The 23282-nt window shown below is 40.3% G+C and overlaps 2 protein-coding genes across 3 annotated transcripts in view; one reads left to right on the top strand and one right to left on the bottom strand.

Moving 5' to 3' along the window:
• The window catches only part of IMMP2L (inner mitochondrial membrane peptidase subunit 2), a 983007-nt gene that overhangs the window by 553733 nt on the left and 405992 nt on the right, over window positions 1–23282 (bottom strand). The gene's annotated exons all lie outside the window — the stretch shown is intronic.
• LRRN3 (leucine rich repeat neuronal 3) overlaps window positions 1–23282 on the top strand; it is an 87298-nt gene that overhangs the window by 35618 nt on the left and 28398 nt on the right. The gene's annotated exons all lie outside the window — the stretch shown is intronic.

Genomic DNA, 23282 nt, shown 5'->3' with positions numbered 1-23282 from the left:
TGTCTCCCCTCTCTCTGCGCTCCTCGAGCGAGTATAGCTGTAATTTGTCTAGCCGTTCTTCGTACGGGAGATCCTTGAGTCCCGAGACCATCCGGGTGGCCATTCTCTGAACCGACTCCAGTCTCAGCACATCCTTGCGATAATGCGGCCTCCAGAATTGCACACAGTATTCCAGGTGGATCCACTGACCTGATTGAGAACAGGGAGGTCCATTGGTCATGAATTTGAATTTTGGTGGGAAAGTTCGTTGGTTTCCCATGGAATGGAAAAATGTCTAGTGAGTTTAGAGATGTTCTCCCCATAACGTCGCTGTCATGCTGAAATGGATACTTGCATACACCAATTGTGGCCATTTTAGAGCTACACTAAAAAGTGGTTACAGCACACAGGAAACTCATGCCCTAAAAATTGCACAGCCCACTTTTTGGATGTAGCTTTGAAAAAGGGCCACAAACATTCAAACTGTGCTCTGGATGTTTTCCCAAGTGTTTGATTATGGCAGAAAAAATGTCTGTCATAAGCCCACCCTAGTCCTGCCCATACCACAACTCCAACACTCCCCCTTGAAATTTAGATGAACAGCCTAGAACTCCATCTAGAAAATAGGTTTTGAACATACCGAGTTGGAAGGGTTTGGGGAGAAAAATTTCCATTTGCCCCTTTATGCCACTATTTGGACGCTTTTCTCTTGAAAATGAGCCCCATAACATTTTTGCTACAGGTACAATAGACAAATACTGTAGGCAATTAATTCAGAGGTCTATTTGATAAGGTACGATAACACCAATGCAAATGGTAATACATGTTTTTATTTATTATGTGGATTTTGCTCACACCGTTTTCAGTAGTAGCTCAAGTCGAGTTACATTGTGGTACACTAGGGGCTCCTTTTATTAAGGTGCGCTAGCGTTTTTAGCGCACGCACAAAATTACTGCACGCTAAACCGCGCAGTACACTTCTAGAATAACGTCAGCTCAATGCTGGCATTAAGGTTTAGAGCGCGTGGCAATTTAGCACGCACTATTCTGCACGTTAAGGCCCTAACGCACCTTTGTAAAAGGAGCCCTAGGTATTACACATCCCTGGAGGCTCACAATCTAATTTTGTACCTGTGGCAATGGAAGGTTAAGTGACTTGCCATAGATCACAAGGCATGCTATAATGCATTCTAATGTTTATATTATTTTATGAATTTTAATCTATTAGCACACAGTAACAAAGACTTAGGGCTCCTTTTACTAAGCTACGATAGCATTTTTAGTGCATGCAGACTTTTAGCGTGCGCTAAACCTGTGCTATGAGGCTAAAACTAACGCAAGATCAATGCTGGCATTAGGGTCTACCACGTGCTAAGCCCGCTAGCGCAGCTTAGTAAAAGGAGCCCTTAATGTGGCTCAAAATATTTATTCAAATGAACTCTATAGCATATACATAGATGTTAAGCAGTTGATTAATAATTCCCAAAGATTAGCAAAAATTATATGAAATACAATTTATATTAACCCATTTGTAATTCTACAGTGCATCTCAAAGAATGTAGCTAAATATTAGCTTTAGCCCCCAGTGTTTTCTGATTTTTCTTATGCATCTCTCTCTTGAGTGCTCAATAAGGGTCCGAAGGCCTGATCTCATCCTTGTCAAAATTGCCACCACCCCCTAATGTTGTCACAACTTGATTTCTTCTTCACAACCCCTCTTTTTAAAAACCCTCAAATAAAGCTTAACTTAACCCTCTTCCTTCAGATTTGTGCCAACCTCATCAAAATAGTATAGAACAGCATGAAGTCAGTCGTCATCATTTTGATTTTGGTTTCAGTGCAATACAAGATGGATCAAAGCTCTCTTCTGACTCGATGAGGAACACTACATTTGTCCAATTCCTTCAAGATCATGATGGGGAATTATAGTTGGAATATGTTCTAGACAGGTATGGGAGTTCTACTTAGTGTGTTATTGAGAGGGATATGGGGGAGACCGCTGCCTGTCCTCGATTAGTAGCATGAAATATTGCTACTCCTTGGGTTTTGGACAGGTATTAGGGACCTGGATTGGACACAGTGAGAATGGACTACTAGGCTTGATGGACCATTGATCTGACCCAGTGAGGCTATTCTTACTGAAGAGTAGGGGTACATTGGCATCGTACCAGGGTGTAAACATTTCTTTCTTTGAGGTGATTCTGTTGTGCAATTTCTCCTTTGTCACAGGAGGGTTTGAAAGAGAGTTAAAATGACCACTGGCTTTTTCTCTGAAATCATAATAGCTATTGCAAATTCTTGTTGCTGTCACAAACCATGGTACCTATGAAAAAGTGAAGTAGTTCACATAATTTGTATTAACTATCATAAAAATTGATGTTCAAACCTAATGTCCTAAATGCTTTATACCTTTAGTACACCAGTCATTAAATTACTTGATAATAGCTCTGTTGGTGTCTTAGTCCACGTTTTAACACTGTTTATGTTAGTGAACTACTTCTTTGGTGTAATGCAACATTATTTTATTTATTTATTTAATTAATTTCCAAAATACATTTCCAAGCATAATCATCTTGAACAGAAAGATTGACAGAAATAAAATCACAAATTAGAGGAAAACACCAAATCAAATTTCAGGAAATCAAATAATTATATCATTCTCAAGTCCTCAAAATCTAGAGATTCCAAGATTCATTAAGTGACTAAACGTAATATAGGAAACTTATAATAAAAAGAAGAAAAAGACAGCCTATAATGGTAGGAGATTAATTCTACATTTAGAGGTTGTTATATCTTATTCTTTATCAAGGTGTTTTAGAGACAAAAATCCCAGTCAACTGGGATGGATCGAAGAAAACATATTTATAGGATTTATATCTAATTATGCATTTGCACGGGTAACGCAGGAAAAAAACACCACCAATAGAAGTAACTACTGGTCTCATCAACAGAAATTCTCTCCTTTTCTGAGTATCTTTAGAGACATCAGGAAACATTAATATTTTTTGTCCCAGGAATTTTTTTGACTTATTCTTAAAGAATAACCTCATTATCCAATCCTTATCAGGCGCTTACGCTACTGTTACTAATAATGTTGCTGGTTCACAAGTGTTTCCTCAGAAATTTCCAATAATTCGGATACATCCAGAGGCTTGTCCTGACAATTTTGATCTTGATCTGATTGTTCCAGGCGTTTCTTGTCAGGAAGATACTACACTTTAACAAAGGGGGGTAACGATTGCTCTGGAACATTCAGAACCTCCAAAAAGTATCTCTTCAACATATCTCAAGGAGTTGTCATAGGAATTTTAGGAAAATTTATAATCCGTAAATTATTTGCCCAATTATAATTTTCAAGAGATTCTATTTTTCTCCGCATATTAATATTATCTTTAACTTGCATTTCTTGAAGATTTTTAATTGTTTTCAATTCTGTGTTCAACTTTTGAGTCTCAGTTTTTCCTATTTCAACTTCCTGCTTCAGCTGCAAAATTTCTTCTTTCTGTATCTTTAAATTTCCTTAACTTGTGGGGAAAAAGTTTTTCCTAAATTCACCACTAAATCCCAAATGGTCTCCAGCGTGACTTCTGGTGGTTTTACTATCAAGGAATAGTCTTGCAAAGGCATCAGAGTCTTACCAGATGCTGGTTTTGCTTCCAATATCCCTTATACCAGCTCCTCCGGTGATCTTCCGGCCACAGGCAGCTCCAGGGATTCAAGTTCCCCCGCTGATTCCAACAGCAAGCCCTCAGATGGACTAGCCTCTTGCGGTGTGAGCCCTGCCTCTCCGGGTATGCTCAGTTCCTGCGGAGAGCTTGCCTGCTGTGGCCGTGGGGGCGGAACTCTATGGTCTGGGCTCAGAGATGCATCAAGCCCCAAGTCGTCCGCAATGGTGTCACTTGCCGGCGTCGGCAACAGGTGATTCCCAAACTGATCCAAACCTCCTGTAAGACGCCGAAGAATCTCATCTATCGTGCCGCTAGAAGGGATCCTGGGATGTCAGGAGGTTCCACCAACTCCTTTCCCCCTCCTTTTCAGCATCGTAGGAAACAAAAAGAGTATGTAAATGGGAAAAGTTCTTAGGCGTCTCTCCCATTAAGTGGCTTCCGCGGCCATCTTGGATCTCTGGGATTCGTAATGCAACATTATAATATAGTTTAGTACAACATAGTTATTTTGAGTTGAGTTATTTTGTGTTAGATTAAAAAATGTTGACTGTATCTAAAGTGCTGAGTTCCGAAGTGGAACGTTTAATAGATGAGGCCTTTGTAGTTCTGAAAGTTCATGCACATCACTTCTGTTAGCCTTTTAAAAGGGATCACAACCTTCAAATACTTGAGCTATTGATGAAATAATTCTGGATGCATGATTCAATAAGTACATGGTTCTTCTCATACAAATGCCAAGGCCATAGACTTCTTAATTTTACATTAGACAGTAATAACTTGCAAAGCCTAAAGAGCCCACTCAGTGATTTATCCCTAACACTTCAGTCCACACTAAGTATTTCTCTTTGCTTTAGTTTATATTATTCCAAAACTCTATTCTGCATCCCCAGATTCTATATACTGCCACCAAAGTTGCACATGCAATTCTGCGCACATTGCCAATTTGTACACGCAACTTAATTAATAAGCTAATCAGCCCCAATAATTGCTAACAAGCAATTATTAACAATAATTGGCACTAATTAGAATATATGTGCACAACTTTCTAAGCATATTCTATAAAGTGGAGTGTGTAAATTCTAGTGTTTGGATCTGAAAAGGAGTGTGGCCACGGGAAGGGTATGGGCAGGTAATGGGTACTCTTAAAAGTTAGGTGCATTGTTATACAATATGCTAATCAGCACAGAACTTGGGCACAGGCATTTAGGCCTGATTTTAATTGACACATGTTAGTCATTCAGAAAGTCACTTCACATCACTCTTTAAACTGCACCTAACTCCAAAGAAAGACATGAGAAGCCACTGCTTGCCCTGGATCGGTAGCATGAAATATTGCTATTCCTTGGGTTTTGGCCAGCTACTAGTGACCTAGATTGGCCACCATGAGAACGGGTTACTGGACTTGATGGACCATTGGTCTGACCCAGTAAGGCTATTCTTATGTTCTTATATAGAATTGCACTAAGCACCAACCTTTTTGGCGACATATAAATGTAGATTTTACCCTTATAAGACTAGTGTGAATACGTTCTGCTTCAGAAAAGATTTGCGAGATGCAGTAAGTACATTTTTTAAAAGATTATTTAGATTTATATCTATTACTTAGCACTGTGTTCATAACCAAGTCATTCTGTTGCCCTAGGTACCATAGTTAGATTGTGAGCCCACCAGGATTGTTAGGGAGAAATACTTAAGAGTACCTGAATGTAAACTGCCTCAAATAGAAGCGGTATATAAGAAATTTAAATAAATAAGCCAATCTCCCCTGCAAATGTGTTGTGTAATTGTCCAGCACATAGGAAATGAATTACTTTCATATAGAAAATCATTTGGGGAATAAGGGAACAATATTTTACAAAATACTGCAAAAACCAATGCAGGGTTTGCTTAAGTTGCATATGAAGATTTATTGACTCCATGAAATAGATCTTACTGATCTATAGACACTGAGCAAAGTGAACCAAGGTGAATCCTTATTGTTCCTTGAGGGACAATAATTCTTGACAATCTTCTTTTGTTGTTCATTGTTCTGAGCAAAATAATCACACTAGAGATAGACATTGGCTTGATTGTCTACGGTGGGGGGGGAGAGGGGTGGATGATCTCTTCCAAGTGCAACTTGGTTTGCCTAGTTCTAACACATCATTAGCCACATATTTTTTCAATTTTTGCAGACAAGCTGAATAGATATACTATGTAAGAATATCTTGATTAGGAAAAAAACTGCTTTATTTTCAGAAAGCTTTCAAGGAAAATGTTCTTATGGCCTGTGACATCCTACCGACTGTTGTAAAGGAAAGGCAGGAGAGGGGAGATATGATAGAGCTGTTTAAACAAATAATTAACAACAATATTACCCACCAACAGTGGGTTCAATTTCCCAGATCTGACTTTCGAACAAATCAGGTGGAGAAAAAGCCTCAAGTATTATAGCACATAGCAATCGTTGATGATTTTAAAGCTCATGTTGTTTTTATCATTAGCAAAAAACTCACACCTCAACAGAATGTCAGGATCTCAAAGAAATTTAGGACCCACTACTGTGCACAGTAGAAAAAACTATTTTTTCATTTTCAATTTATAACTTTTAATCAAAAAATCAATTCAAAAAAGCCCAACATTAAAGTCATCAAAAACAGATGAAAGATAGAAAAAGGAAAAAAAAAAAAAAACAGCTCTGTTTTTGAAGCCTTTAATGTTGGGCTTTTTTGAATTGATTTTTTTTATTAAAAGTTATAAATTTGAGTGCAAATTGTTGGATATGTAGTGGGAGGGGGATATATGTATTTGTCATAGAATATAATTTTGATTGAATTTAAATGATGTTAAAGTATAAAATGACTGTATAATAGGTTCCACTTATTTTTGGCTTTAAAATGAATAAAGATTTATATATTTTTTTAAAAAGTTATAAATTTAAAATTAAAAAAAATGTTTTTCCTACTGTGCACAGTAGTGGGTCCTAAATTTCTTTGAGATCCTGACATTCTGTTGAGGTGTGAGCTTTTTTGCCAATGATAAAAACAGCATGAGCTTTAAAATCATCAACGATTGCTATGTGCTATAATACTTGAGGCTTTCTCTCCACCTGTTTTGTTTGAAAGTCAGATCTGGGAAATTGAACCCACTGCTGGTGGGTGATATTGTTGTTAATTATTTATTTTTACTATCACTACGATTTACTGAGAGCTGTTTAAATACCTACGTGGCATAAATGCACATGAGGTGAGACTCTTTCATTTGAAAGGAAGCTCTTGAATGAGAGGGCATACGTTAAAAGTTGAGAGGTGATAGGCTCAGGAGTAATCTAAGGAAATACTTTTTTAAAGAAAATGTACTAGATGTATGGATTAGTCTCCCGGTAGAGGTGATAGAGACAAAGACTGTTTCTGAATTCAAGAAAGCATGGAACAGGTATGTGGGATCTCTTAGGGAGAGGAAAAAGTGGCTAATGCATATGGGCAGACTAGATGGGCCATTTGGCCTTTATCTGCCATCATGTTTCTGTTTCAACTGTACAGTAGAATCTAGAAATTATGTTGTAATAACATTTAACTAGTGACATTAAGGCCAGTTGAACATAACCTGATCTGTAAAGTGCAAAGTGGTCAATGCTAAGTTCTTTCTGATCTTTTTAACTTGTTTTTATCCTCCTATAATTTGATTATTATACCATCATCTTGACTTCTTTTAAACCCTGCAATTGTGCTGACAGTTTAGTGCACAGTAAACATTTAGATACAGTGGTGAAGGGGATATTCCTGCCACCCTAGAAATGGAAGGAGGCCTACAACTCGAACTGCCTACTTAGCAAACCTGTCCACCAAAAGTACAAATCTGCAAATCAACCAAAAGTTTCTCTTCCCTGCTCCAACATATATTTGCCAAATCAGTGCTTTAGGAGTGTGAAACTTAACTTAGATCCAGGAGGAATCATTACCAATTATTTCTGCTGCAGAGAGCCTACAACCATCATTTATTAATGCAGAGAGAGTGCACTGATGGCTTTAAGGGGTTAATTTTAAGCCTGAAATTCAAAAAACATATCTAATTGTTTGGCAGATGAAAACTCGATAAAGTCATAAAATTACATGTACGACATAGCAATGCTTTTATCAGATAGAAACAATATGGCAGATAAAGGCCAAATGGCCCATCTAGTCTGCTCATCTGCAGCATCTACTATCTCCTCCTCACATTACATTACATTAGTGATTTCTATTCCGCCATTACCTTGCGGTTCAAGGCGGATTACATTCAAACTACAAACAAGAATTACATTCAAAATTTGAAAGAATAGAATAAGCGATGATATAAAATTTTTAAGGTACCACACTTTTTTGATGTGGAAGGAAAGGTGAGTAGTGAGTGCCTCAAGGACTGGTGCTGGGGCCGATTCTATACAATTGTCTGAGCGACATTGCCGAAGGGTTAGAAGGTAAGGTTTGCCTTTTTGTGGATGATACCAAGATTTGTAACAGAGTGGACACCCCAGACGGAGTGAAAAAATGAAAAAAGATGTGCAAAAGTTGGAAGAATGGTGCTGGGAGGTGAGAGGCTGATATGCACGGAAGGGGAGAGGGGCTTTGAGGTTATAGTGTCTGGGGATCTGAAGGTGACAAAACAGTGCAACAAGGCTGTTGCTGTAGCAGGAAGAATGCTAGGTTGTAAAGAGGAGTAACCAGCAGAAGAAAGGATGGGTTGATGCCCCTGTACAAGTCATTGATGCGGCCCCACTTGGAGAACTGTGATCAGTTTTGGAGGCCATATCTGGCTAAGGATATAAGACTTGAAGCAGTCCAGAGGAAGGCAATAAAAATGGTAGATGGCTTGAGCCAAAAGACATACAAGACTGGAAGACCTGAATATGTATACTCTAGAGGAGAGAAGGAATAAGGGTGATTTGATACAGACATTTGAATTCTTGAAAGGTATTAATATAGAACCAAATCTTTCTCAGAGAAGGGACAATGGTAAAACTAGAGGGCATAAATTGAGGTTGCAAGGTAGTAGACTTAGGAATAATGTTAAGAAATTATTTTTCATGGAGAGGGTGGTGGATGCTTGGAATGCCCTCCCGAGGGATGTGGTGGAGAGGAAAATGGTGACAGAATTCATAAAACCATGGGATGAACATAGTGGGTCTCTAATTAGAAAATGAATGGTATTAACTGAAGAACAAGGGCCCAGTACTAGGCAGACTTGCTCGGTCTGTGCCCTGTATATGGTAATTCGGTTTAGGATGGGCTGGGGAGGGCTTTGATGGGAACTCCAGTAATTTAGAAAATGAGGAAGGTGCAAATGTGATGATTTGGACAGGCTAGAGTGAGCTTTGATGGCAGCTCCAATAGTTGGAACCCAAGGTATCGAGCTTTGACAGTAACTCCAGTAGTTCTAGCACCCAGTAATATCAAAGAAAAAAGAGGATTTAATTGAAACATGAATTTATAATGAGTATAACTGTTGGGCAGACCGGATGGACCATCTATCTGCTGTCATTTACTATGTTAACTTTGTATAAGTCTGAGTTCACCTGCAATAAGTACGTCTACCGGCTCTGCTCTGGAAGAAGTAAGTTACGTCCCGGCAGATGCAGGAGGTTGTGATGACTGTGTCTGCCAGGTCCACCCCCTCCGACGTAACTTACTTCTTCCAGAGCAGAGTCAGCAGACGTACTTATCACGGGACCTTGCTGCATGAAGGGAGCAGGACTTCTGGTATGGAAGAGTGGTGGAGGGAGAGAAAGGGGGAAGGGTGGTACTGATGGAATTGGTGTGCAGGGAAAGGGGAGAGAGGCATAAGGGGAAAGGATACTGGATGGAATTGGATTGGAGGGAAAGAAAGGGGATAGATGCTAAATGAAGAGGGGTGGATGGAGAGAGAAAGGGTAGACATTGGATGGTAGTGGGGAAGGTAGAGGGGGAGCCTATGCTAGATGGAAGTGTGGATGGGAGAGATAAGGGAGCAAAATGGGAGGAGAGAAAGAGGGGAACAGATGCTGGATGGAAGTGGACAGAGAGAGGTGAAAGTACTAGATGGAAGGGGTAGAGAAAGAGGGCACATGATGGAAGGAGGGGATAAATAAAAGGAGGGGGGAAAAGGATTGAATTAGTGAAATACTGGAGGGGGTGAGGGAAAGAGGTGGCGAGCTGTAGGTAGACAGTAAAAAAAGGAAATTGAAGAGAGAGAAGTAAGAACGTAATCTAGACAGATGTAGAAAATAAACTGAAAAGGAAAATGAGGGGGAAAAGGGATTGCAGAGGAGAGGTGTGGGAGAGGGAAGGAGAGGAGAGAGATGCCAAACCAATGGGAGTGAAAGGAGAGATGGAAGGGGGAGGCATACAGTTTCTGGAAGGGGCATAGAAGGAGAGAAGATGCCATATAGGGGCATAGAGACGGCAGACAGTGGATGGAAGGAAGAGAGTAACAAGAAGATGAGGAAAGCAGAAACCAGAGAAGACAAAGGTAGAACAAAAATTTTCTATTTATTTCTTTAGGATACATGTGTCACTGTTTCTGTGGTGTTGCATTGTATGCAGAGTCTAGCTTCTTGCTGGTTCAATTTAACATTTGTCTATGTATTTCTATTTTATTCCCCCTTTTACAAAACTGTGGAGCGTTTTTTAGCGCCAGCCGTGATAGTAGCAGCTCTGATGCTCAGAATTCTGCCACCATGGCTAAAAACCACACTACAGTTTTGTAAAAAGGGGAGGGATTAGTCTGTGATTACATACTCCATACTAGGCGAAGGTGTTTTCTTTGCTCTGTGTGTTCAAAAGACATGGTTTTCTGTTAGGATTGACTGCAGGATTGATCTGCACTATGGCTTGTTTAGTTTTACAATGGGTGCATTGATGTACTGCTCACTGCAGTATGTAAGATGCTACCTTTTCCTAGGTATACTCTTGTGTGACGTTTGGATTGTTACTAAAAATCATGTTTTTCATACAGATGGGGGAAGGGTGTCAAAAAACGATGGGCCCCGGGTGCCACATATGCTAGGTAAGCCACTGCTTTTCTTAGCACCAAAATAAAAAATATCTTGCCACCCACTATGAGCATTCATTCAGAACCAATATTAAAGAAATTCAAATCCCTGCAAGACATACTATTTTAGTTTGTGTTCAGTGAGCGGCATGTAAGTGTGGAATAACTTCTGAGTTACAGAATGACAAAAAAAAAAAAAAAAAAAGGAGAAGGAGAATGAAAGATAAGCATTTCTGATGGCTTTTGGTATATTTTCTTTGTATCATGATGTTGCTATGATGAATGTGGATATCCATCCAGTCTATAATTGGTGCTCTTTTCTATTTTTCTATTTTGTGATTGTACACTACTTTGGTCTGTGTTTCAGTTTAAACATGCACACAGTGTTCCCTAGTTGATGTAAACATTACAAAATAGAAAAGGGTGGAAAGGAAGGTTAATAGAGTATTGGTGAGGGATAATTTACTGTGATAGACATGCTGCTCAGAGAACATAAGGCTAAAATATGCTCTCTCTCTCTCAGAAAGGAGGTGGGAAGGTTCTCAGTTGTTCTGGGCTACAGCAGACTAACATGGAGAAATCTGAGCAGCAATCCCTTCTGAGCTTGACTGTTCACCACCTGATTTCTCGACTCCTTCCTGCTTCAGTGTATCACAGCAAAGAGAAAAGGTGCCAGCCAGCCTAGGAGACATGCCTGCAGTGGCATATAGGTTAACAAAAGAGTCACTTAGGCATATAGGTTAACAAAAGAGTCATGAGGACTGAATCCCTCGAAGGCCCCTGACCACATGCCAGTTGTACAGAAATAAAAAGGAAGCATTTTGCAATGGAAACTAACCACCTGTTCTACGAAACCGCGCTAGCAGTTTCTAGCGTGGGGAGCCGCACTTAATGGCCCGCGCTACTTCTGACGCTCATAGGAACTCAATGAGCGTCGCGTGCAGCGCGGGCCATTCAGAGCGGCTCTCTGTGTTCTCTCTGCACTAAAAACCGCTAGTGTGGTTTCGTAGAAGAGGGGAGTAAGACTCAGCGGTGAGCTAAACAGATAAAGGGAATGAATTGCATAGTCCACGTGGCTTTTATTGCTCTCTAACTTTCTCTGCTAATCTTAATAGGTATCAGCATATATTTAAAGCAGCAAAATTAAAATGTGATGCAAAATGGAGACCATTTAAATTAAAGGGGTTCATTCTATATAACCATACCTGTATCTTTTGTTTTAAGAGTTTTGGCTTCAGTTAGCAAGCGCCCATTTGAAAGTAGAGCTCAAGAACATCTTCCAAAGATAAAGAATAAAAGAGAAATACTACTATTTATGAGAGTGAACTCTTTTAGGTATACATTTTTCTTTGGGACTTCTCTACTAGGAGTGCAGAAGGCTGACATAGTGTTGCAGGCTGGCCTGGATTGCCAGGAGAAATCAGCACACCATTAAATGTATAACATAAGCTTTATTGATCACAACTTTTAGTTTAATAAAGTTGGCTTACCTCAGCCAGCCATTCAGCTAACACCCATCTCCTCTGGACAGCCTCTCTCTTAGTGGGAGTTCTCCTCTTGGATCTCCTCTCCTGGATTGTCAGTACTTCCCAATGTTTATATCAGCCTATAGCTAGGGAAGCTTCCTATCTCTCTCAGGGACCTCTTGTCCTGGGACCTCTCCTATTAACTCCTGCTATGCTATTTATCCCTCATCTTAGCTGAGCCCTACCCTTCATACTCAGCAGGATTGCTTCAGTCCTGAGTTGTAGGACTCAGGGTACTCTGGAACAAGCAGTTCACTTCTAGCATCCCTTGTTCCCAATGATATACTTGAGCCAATGTTGAGGGAAAATCTCTGAATCTGTTACAGGGTGTATTTTCTAAGTGTTAACACATGTTAATAGCTTTCATAGACATAAATTGTTAGTAAATGACCCCTTGAATATGCAGTAGTTATGCAACAAATAACTACTACTATTAAATAACAAACCACTTCTGATCAAACAAAACATGCATTTCATCTTAGTCCATTTTGGATTTGGTATTCAAAGCTACTTAGGGCCTGTTTAACAAAGCCGCACTAGCAGCTGCTATGCGGTAATGGCCCCGAAGCCCATCGAGATTTAAAGGGCTTCGGGACTGATGCTGCGCAGAGCTTTGTAAAACAGGCCTTTATTGTTCATGGTTCTAAAATTTGTAATCTCATGTCCAAGTTCACTCTTTTCCACCTTTGTAGATCAATTACGCTTCAAAGGGTCAAAGAGAAAGATAGGCACAACTATTTATCAGGGTATTTAAAAGAGAAAATATATGACTGTAAACGAGAGTGAAGGTGTGGCCTAGTGCTACTGCCTCAGCACTATGAGGTTGTGGGTTCAATCCCAGCACTGCTGGGAAGGTCACTCGATCTAGGTACCATAGATAGATTGTGAGCCTGCCAGGTCAAATAGGGAAAAATATCTGCTAGAAAAATAATTGTATCGTCCTGAGCTTCTAGAAGATAGGGCAGTATTTAAAATGCCAATAATATTACTGTAAAGGTTGCTGTTCTTTTATAAATGTCTCACCAGAACTTTTTCATTCTAAGCGTTGTGTTATATTTGATTTTATAACTGTTTCGGCGTGGTAAAGTATATGTAATTCATGGAGCACGGAGTGGACGCCGCAAGCACGCCCAAGCGGTACAAAACGTCATTGCATTTTTTGCGTTGTGACGTCATAGAATCGCCCATTCTTCATACGCAGTTACTTCTCCTAAAATGGCTGCCAGGAGACTGCCAAACTTTTCCACTCAGGACTCCAGGCTGCTGGCCAGGCTGTTCCTGGCCCATGAGCACCACTACTTTGTGGTCCCTGGCCACCGGAGGTCCTACCTCCAGTTCCGGGAGTCCTGGACACGGCTAAATTAAAGGAATTAGCTAAATTTCAGTCTAACTTTCAAGAGATGCTGCCATTCTTAGTATAAAATAACTTAAATTTAAGTTTCTGATTTAATAATATTATTTAGGGTTAAAATAAATGTGCTGGATATGTGGAGGAGTAGCCTACTGGTAAGAGAGGCAGGATAAGAACCAGGGAAACTAGGGCTCAAATTCGGTGTCATGTGACCTCCACTGCCTCAGGTAAAAATAAATTAGATTGTAAGCCTTTCATAGACAGAGAAATACCTACTGTTCCTGAGCATAACTATCATTATGCTATCACTTTTGTATGCCAAGGCCATATCTCAAAAGTGAATGAAGATTTATAATTCTTGATTGTAACTGTATGCATGCAGATTAGTGCTAATTCTGTTCATTGTCAACCCTTTTTTCAGTTGTGTCTGACTTTTTACTTTGTTCATTTTCTACCTTTTGATACCCTTCTAGGAATAGAACAGCAGTCAATGATATCAATGTTCTTTTCTCTACATTAATGAATTTTACTTTAAAATCGCTTCCTTGCCCAAAATCTCATTCTTTCTCCTTTGACATTTGCGTCCCATTATCTAGTAATCCTTCTCTATACATACCTATAAAACACTCATGGATATGATCTCTCCTAATCCAATTGCTACATTCAATATTTCAGGATAAGAATTTCAGATAGTTAGAAATAAGTTACTGTCCATGGAAATAAAAAGTTTATATACATAATCGAAAATCAGTTCAAATATATTTTTAAAAGATGTAAAACATGATCGCTCAGGGAGCATCTTCAGAGGTTTTTATACATGCGTCTCCAACAGCAGGAGTTTTCAAAATTGGACCAACTAGACAAACAAATCTACATCCTAGAATCTTTGCCATTTCATTGCCCAAAAGAGTACTGACCTGCTAAATGAAGACGAAGGGGCCCTTTTACTAAACTGCGTTAAGCAGCTAGCATGGGTTTTACCACTTCTGAAATGTTAGCACAGACCTGCATTAACATTTATCAGATCTGTTAAAGCAGATTTGTGGTACTAATGCCATGCTAACTGTTTAATGCAGCAATGGATGAAACTTGAGCAGGAGAGAGGAGTAGCCTGCCCTGACAGTGAGTACACACTAACTGCCCCAGCTATTAATAGTATGGCCAAAATTACTGCCAGCTCAAGAGGAAGCAGTAAATGTAGTACTACAGTTGACATTCCAGGAGCACACACTCACAAGAGTAGAAGCACAGCACAAAAATAACTCTCTACTTAATAAATTCAATAAGGCATTAGTTCAGTGACCCAGTGATACAAATTTTTGCCATCTCCCAATCCATAATGTCTGATGCCTCCTCCAAATCAATATCCCCCTCTGGATTCTCCCCAAACAGCATAACCACATCTCCTCAATGCCCATGTCCTGTACCTGACATCCACACCCCACCCCTTGATCCTTACTCTTCCCTGACCACAACCTCTCATCTGGGACTCCCCTGGGGGTCTCTCGTTAGTGGTTCAGTGCTTCTGAGAAGCAGCAAAGCCCCTCCATTGCTGTCCAGATTAGATGCCCAATCTCTCCTGCCGGACAAAACCCCACCACCACCATCGGCTTTAGCGATGCTCAATCTCTCCTGCCCGACACAACCCCCCACCGTGATCATCGGCAGGAGAGATGCCCAATCTCTCCTGTCAGACAACCCCACCCGTAACGATCAATGGCAGGAGAGTGCCCAAGGCCGCCTGCCGGACAATCCCCCCCCCTCCGAACTACTTTCCCCCTGACTGCACACACCCCTGGTCCCCCCTCCCTCCATCCAGCTGTCTGGCCCACCTTCCTCTGAATGGCAGGCCTGCCCCTTCCTGGTGCATTGTGGGATGAACCGGGAAGGGCCTTGGGCTAATTGGCTCAGGCGCCTAAGGCCCCACCCATAGGAGAGGCATTAGGCAACTGGCCCAATTCTGGTTTGCCCAGGTGCCTAAGGCCCCTCTTATGGGCGGGGCCTTAGGCGCCTGTGCCAATCTGACTCTAGGTCCCTCCACAGTGCATCCCACAATGCATTGGGAAGGGGTAGGCCTGCCATTCAGAGGAATGCGGGCCTGCTGGCCAGATGGAGGGAGGACCCGGCTGGCCATCTATTAATGTTAGAGGGGGGGGCTGGGGGTGGCTGTTAGAGGGGGAAGGGAGTTTGGGGGGTTGTCCGGCAGGAGGCCATGGTCACCCTCCTGCCGATGATCGTTGCGGGTGGGGATGTCCGGCAGGAGGGCTTTGGTATCTCTCCTGCCAATGATCACAATGGAGAGGTTGTGTCCAGCAGGAGAGATTAGGCATTTCTCCTGTCGCGATTGTTGTGTGTGGGGGGAGGGAAAGTTCCAGGATTCTGTAACCGGCACTGTTTATGACAGACGCCGGTTAGAGAATCCTGCTTTTAAGCAAAGGACCGGCCCCTCCTTCGCCTAAAAAGTCTGGTTTTGGGCATTTGGGACTTGGGCTATTTTGGGTTTGGGAATGTGTTGTAAGGATAGATGTCTGGGCGATTAAACTGCTGAACGTAGAGGTAGGTCATTTTAAAAAAACACCTCATTTTGGACGTTTTTTTTGAGAATGGACATTTCCCTGCTGCCTACTTTCTGCGCCTAGGGACTTAGGCCAAAAGGGGACTTAGACATGTCTTTTGATTATGCCCCTCCACACCTCCAAGTTGCTCTATTTCCTTGCGTAACAGCTATGAGATTTTTTTATAGTGTTCTAGACAAGATGTTTTACAGCAAATTAGATGAAAGTTACAAGATTCACTACATGCAGGTTGGAGGACTGTTACTTTTTTCACACAGCTCCTCATTGATATTTTCCACTCGGATCCCATGAAGAAGCAGACAATAAAACGGGTCCCTGAGGGATCATGAATGAAACGAGATAAGTGCTGTTCTCCTCTTTAACTTATGTTAAGTTGATTAGTACGTTACCAGGAGGTTTTTTCTAACCTATGACTGAACTCAACCCCATATGAGGTGGTGGAATGTGTATTAAGTAGTCACTACAATTTTGTTATTAGGAGTGTTTGAGGTCTGTTTTCCTCGTGTTTTTTTGTATGGACAAAAATTATTGAAGGCTTAAGATATAATATACATCATATATTTATGCAGTTTGAAAGCTTTTTAATTAATATTTTCTCCTACAGACATATGAGTATATTTTACTTAACAAGACAAAAAACAGCTGGCTTACAACCACTGAAATAATAATAATAGAAAAATATTACTGGTAAGGGGGGGGGCAATCATTAATCACAATTAGAAACATAGCCTCAAAAACTCCAAAAGCATCGAACCAACACAAGGTTGCTACAGTAAAGCTCTTATGGAATCCAGTAGTATTATTATTGGCCAAATCAGACCAGAAAAACTGAGAGAAAATTAAAACCTAAAAAATAAAAAAAAGGAAAATTCCTTTGCTCAGAAAACAAAACTGTCATACCAAAAAAGATAATAGAAGGCAACCCCCAAAACAGGCTATGGGCTCCTTTTACTAAGGTGTGCTAGCGTTTTTAGTGCACGCTGAACATTAGCGCACACTAACCCTGCGCTACATGGAAAATACTAACACAAGCTCTATGGAGGCGTTAACTTATAGCGCACGCGCACTAAAACCGCTAGCGCACCTTCATAAAAGGAGCCCTATGTTTATAATTGTGATTAATGATTGCCCCCTAACTAGTAATATTTTTCTATCATTATTATTTCAGTGGTTGTAAGCCAGCTGGTTTTGTTCTTCTAGTGAACTGCTTCATTGAAGCCGGTCCCTGATATTTTAGTTTCATTAGGAATGTATTTTACTTAAAACATATGTTGTGATTTTAAGTTTGATTTAATACCATTGAACCACCTTTGGTGCATATTTCTTTTTCCTTATGCATTAACCCCCCCTCCCCCTCTTTTATTAAGGTGCGCTATACTTTTTAGCGCCTGGTCGCGTTAGCTTTTAACACACATGTTGATTTAGCGTGCACTAAACACGCGCTAAAATGCTTAGCACACCTTAGTAAAAGAGAGCCTAAGTATGGTTACAAGAATGTTTATAAGTTTACATTCAAAAAATTATTTTGGCTGTTCCACCATGTTTGATTTGTTTTATAGACGTAACATGTAATCATGACATTTTAATGTTATATTGATTCTCTTAATATTAGATTATATTTATGTATTATAAGTATGATCTCATATGTACATATATGCATAGTCATGCATATTTATCTACTTCCCTATGTTTTTCTTGATTTTCACAGGTAATTCCAAATATATCTGACTCATACTTGCAATCATTAATTTGTTCATAAATTGATTATTTGTGTTCTGTTTTTGATTTGAAGAATATTGGTGACCCTTGAAGCAGGCAGATGTCCGCCAAAAAATGGCTCTGTGTAGGGTCTTTTTATCTGTCGGTGGTTTGCTAGTAAAAGAATGTTTTATATTCTATAGTTGTGTGCAGGAAATTTCTTGGGCCATCTGTACTTCTGTGTATTCTGAAGTATGATATTCAGCACTAAACTGGTTATGGGGCACCCAATAAAGAAAGAACTGATTTTTATGTGGCCCTAATTTATGAGGTGACTTTCGCCGGTTAAGTGCTGAAATTTGGCACTTAGCCAGCCAAGTGATGACTGACCCTGGAATGCCCCCCAAATAACAGATTTTGTTTTGCGCACTAAGGCCCGGATTCTATAAATGGCACCTTAAATTACGTGCCAGTACCCATGACACTCATAGAATTGCTATGAGCGTTGAAGCTGTTACCGCCACAGCCGGCGCTAAAAAAACGCACTATGATTCTGTAAAAGGGGGGGATTAAGTTGAAAACACTATTTAAAAAAGAAAAAAAAGCATTTAAAAATAAAAAATGTAGGTGCTGGAATCATGTCTACAGAGGTACTTTACAACGCCTAATGCCACTGTAGGCACCTGGCCTTTTTTTTTTTTTTTCTTCAATATAAGTGGCTTTTGTACATAATTATAAATTGCTTAGAGCATTTTTTGACTGGGCAGTAATGGTTTTTTCCAGGTGTAAAACCTGTGGCTTTTTCACTCTTTTAGATACTTTTATATTATTTTATTATACGATGTTCATATAGTTTACAGATGAGTAGTATATCAAATTTTAATTAAATTTAGAACTATTATAAAAATGTAAAATATAAAAATGTGCAGGGGTATTCATCTGTAGAAAGGAGGCACCCAAGAAGTGTGGCCCCAATTCTATAAATGGAGCCTAGTGGTGCCTTATGGGTAGGCGCTGTACAGCACAGCTGTCAACCACTAAGGGCTCCTTTTATCAAGCTGCAGTAGGTGGTTAACACGCGGAATACTGCGCGTTCAACCGCCTGCCGCGCTAGTCGCTAACGCCTCCATTGACGAGGCATTAGTTTTTGGGTGTGCCGCGGGGGTTAGCACGTGATGAAATGTCCGACACGCTAACCCTCGTAGCGCACCTTGATAAAAGGAGCCCTAAGTGTCTTTTATAGAATCGCACCTAGCGTCCAGCCTGTTTTTAGATTGTCTAAATCACAACGTATAAGTTCCATCTAGGCAGTCTTGTTAAACTTTTGATTTTCGCTGCAGGACAACTAAGTCTAGGTCAGCCCACATCCCGCCTACCTCTCGCCCTAACCATTCCTTGAAAAATGCCCCTTTTCACTCTAGGTGTACAGCGGCAGTAAAAAGGCCTAAGCTGCTTTTAGATACATTTAAATCCCGCTTCGATTATCGGCACTTGGACAACCTGTCTTTTTGATCATCCAAGTGCCAATTTAGGCGGATTTTTAGATGTATTTCCGTTTCGATTATGAACCTCATATTGTATATAAGTAATCACAAAATATAAGTTTGACAAAAATAAAATACAGCACATAAAAACATCACTTTAAACTCTACATTTACTGCAAAATGTCAGTCCTCTTCCTACCAACCCAATCTATGTGTAGGTGTTCCAGTGAATGGAAATATACGGCCCCTTTTATCAAGCTGCGCTAGAGGTTTTTCGCATAGGCCAGCATGGTAAATGATCATTGAATTCCTATTATTTTATTCAATATTATTTTATTCTCTCTCACCAAGCAGCCCTATGGGGCAAAGACCTAGACCAACTGCTTTCGCCCACTATGGGGAATTTAGGAAACGCCTAAAACATACCTGTTCCAGAAATACCTAAACAATTGACCCGCTCTCCCCTCCCTATTCCACCAGAACTTACAGCACTGTTATATATATATATTCTATTATCTTCATCTTATCGTAATTTTACGTTGCTATTTATTCCCAACAGGTCCTGTCGGACATTACCTACTAAAATGTGCATCCTATATTTTTGCTCAGCAAATTGTATTTCTATACCATTGCCTCTTAAGGTCTCTGCTCTCTATATTTCCTCTGAATATCTGCTTATTGTATTTCGCTGAATGTCCAGCTCTCTTGATTGTAAACCGCCTAGAAGTTGCAAGATTGTGGCGGTATAGAAGAATAAAGTTATTATTATTATTATTATTATATGAGTACACAAAGAGTACATGCATAAATTTACATCCTCTTTAGAACAAGTATAAATATATGTATGAGCTTTTGCATGCTAATGGGGTTGTTTCTGGATACTTATTTTATAAAGGCATAAATAAGGTATTTTTGGGGACTTTTCATATAGGCACCCTATTATATTTTATTACATGTATAAAGAGGATAATTATATAATATTTACAGCCATGTGAGCTACTGTTTCAAAGGTTATGTGACTTAGGTGTCCTTTTCCTAAGCAGCGGCAAAAAAGTGGTTTTAGAGCACCCTTGCTTGGGTTTTCCCAGCGCACTAAGGCCATTTTTATCACAAATGAAAAATAACTAACTAGCCACCGTATTTTTCACACTATAAGACGCACCTGATCATAAGACACTTCTAGGTTTAGAGGAGGAAAACAAGAAAAAACGATTCTAAACCAAATGGTATACTAATATATTTAATAAAATATAGCAGAATAATATTTCAACCATGCAAAGTCAACAGTGGTATTAAGAACCAGTATCACTGTCATTAACAAATCAGGAGAGACTTTAAGGTTCAAGCACTCTTCTGATTTTCTAGGCTCTGCACTCAGCCCCCCTCCCTCCAGTCTATGAACCCAGCCCCCTTCCCTACCAGGCTCTGCACCCAACCCCACACTCCTTGCCTAGTTCTGCACCTTGATCCTCCTCCCTGCCAGGCTCTGTACCCTGTCCCACCTACCTGCCCTGCCTAATTTTTGGCCTAAAAAAATATGATCATATCAGTCCTTTTATCAACAGTTACACTGGCTGCCATTCGAAGCGCAAATTCTTTTTAAATTTGGCTGCATTTGGTTTAAAGCTCTTTTTGGTCTGGCTCCGGGATACCTATCCTTCCAATTTAAATCATACAGATCATCTAAAAATACCCGTAACAATTGTATGTTCATGTATCCTTCTGTAAAGACTTGTCGCTACAAGAGATTTTTAAATAAGACTTTTGCTTTCCAGTTTGGAAAAACGAACTCCTGGTTCAGTCCTTTGATTCTACAAATGCATTCCTATTATGTAATGTAATGTAATGTAATTTATTTCTTATATACCGCTACATCCGTTAGGTTCTAAGCGGTTTGAAGAAAATATACATTAAGATTATAAATGAGAAGTAAGAAGGTACTTAAAAAATTCCCTTACTGTCCCGAAGGCTCACAATCTAACTAAAGTACCTGGAAATTAATAAAGAAGAGAAAATAAAGATGGTTGAAAAAAGAAAAATTCTATGTGAATTTATAGGATGGAAATTAAACTGACAGTGAAGAACTATATGAAAAATACATATGGAATTCAGTTAGAGAGGGTAGGTTACAATCTATTTATGGTATTTGTTTAATTGGAAGGTGTTAAGGTGGGTAATTTGGGGGAAGGTTATCTGAAGGTAGGTGAATCTTCTGGAGGTAAAAGAGGAGGGGTTAAGATATTTGGATGAATTTTTTGAAAAGCAGGGTTTTGATTTCTTTTCTGAATGTTTTGAAGTTGTCTGATATTGTCATAAGATTGGAGATGGAATGGTTGATTTTTGCTGCTTGTGTTGCTAGAAGGTTGTCAAACATTTTCTTGCGTTGTGTGCCTTTGAGTGGGGGGAAGGCGAAAGGGTTCGAGGTTCAGAAAGTCCTTGAAAACATATTTGTTTGATAAGTTTGTAACATGATCATTGTTTTTAACCTTATTTTATGTATACTTCACCGATTGTACAGTTCTTCTTGATTGTGAACCGCCTGGAACTCATGGTTGGGTGGTATACAAGAATAAAGTTATTATTATTATTACCTTGTCCCCCCACCGGTGGTCTAGTGGTAGGCCGGGACAGGAGGGATCCGTCACAGCCGACTAACAATTTTTTTTTTAAAAACCTGGTACCTTTTTAAATCCTGGTGATCCAATGGTGTATTGGCAAGAGCGAGCTTTCGGCACTCCTACCCCGCGCTGAGCCCCTCCCTCACTGGATGGCTGCCTCAAATCTCGTGGCCAGTGGCGCACAAGGCAGGAGCGAGCTTTTTGTGCTCCAGCTTGGCCCATGCCGCTCCCTGAATGGCTGCCTCAGTTCTCCTGAGACTCACGAGAACTGATGGCAGCCATTCAGGGAGTGGTGCGGGCCAAGCTGGAGTGCAAAAAGCTCGCTCCTGCCTTTTGTGCCACTGGCCACAAGATCTGAGGCAGCCGTCCAGCAAAGAAGGGGCTCAGCGCCGGGCAGGAGCGTGGATAGCTTGCTTCTGCTGATACACCACTGGACCACTAGGATTTTAAAAAGGTGAAAAAAGATACCGTATATACTGCAAGTTTCTCTGGCAGACAGCCGTAGAACACTTCACATCACAGTCTGTGACATAATATTCGCTCCATAAGACACAAAGACATTTTCACCCACTTTTTTGAGGAAAAAAATGTGTCTTATGGAGCAAAAAATACAGTATTTTTTTTGTATTAATGGTTATGCGCTAATGTTGCCATTAGAGCACAGTCATTAAAACATAAAATTGCTGCATGAGCACTTACCATTCATTTTGTAGGTGGGAAGGAAATCGCACGGTAATAATGTGGATGCACTAACTATTTAGTGCAGAAATGCCCACTGTCTGACTCCTGACATCCTCCTCCCCCAAAAAAATATTATTTAGTGCATGGATTAGCACATGCTAATATAGCAATTACTGTAAGACTGCTGAGTGTGTCCCATAGTGTGGCGCAGTGGTTAAAGCTACAGCCTCAGCACCTTGAGCTTGTGGGTTCAAACCCACGCTGCTCCTTGTGACCCTGGGCAAGCCACTTAGGGCTCCTTTTACAAAGGTGCGTTAGGGCCTTAACACGCGGAATAGCGCTCACTAAAATGCCGCGCACGCTAGCCGCTACTGCCTCCTCTTGAGCAGGCGGTAGTTTTTCGGGTAGCGCACGCTAATCCGGTGCGTGCACTAAAAATGCTAGCGCACCTTTGTAAAAGGAGCCCTTAATCCCCCCAGGTACGCTAGATAGACTGTGATCCCTCCGGGACAGAGAGGGAAAACTGCTTGAGTACCTGAAGAAATGCATGTAAATCGTTCTGAGCTCCCCTGGGAGAACGGTATAGAATTAATTTAATTAAGATGTATTAGGCATACTTTAGCACCTAACACAGCTTAGTAAAAAGGCCCCTTATCGATGAGTACTTTAAATAGTGTATATTTAAGATTAGAGTTCATTTAACTAAAACGCTTT

Source organism: Geotrypetes seraphini, chromosome 9 (genome assembly GCF_902459505.1).
Source record: "Geotrypetes seraphini chromosome 9, aGeoSer1.1, whole genome shotgun sequence".
NCBI lineage: Eukaryota > Metazoa > Chordata > Amphibia > Gymnophiona > Dermophiidae > Geotrypetes > Geotrypetes seraphini.
Note: the sequence above shows the minus strand (reverse complement) of the source record. Positions and strands in the feature narration are given on the sequence as shown.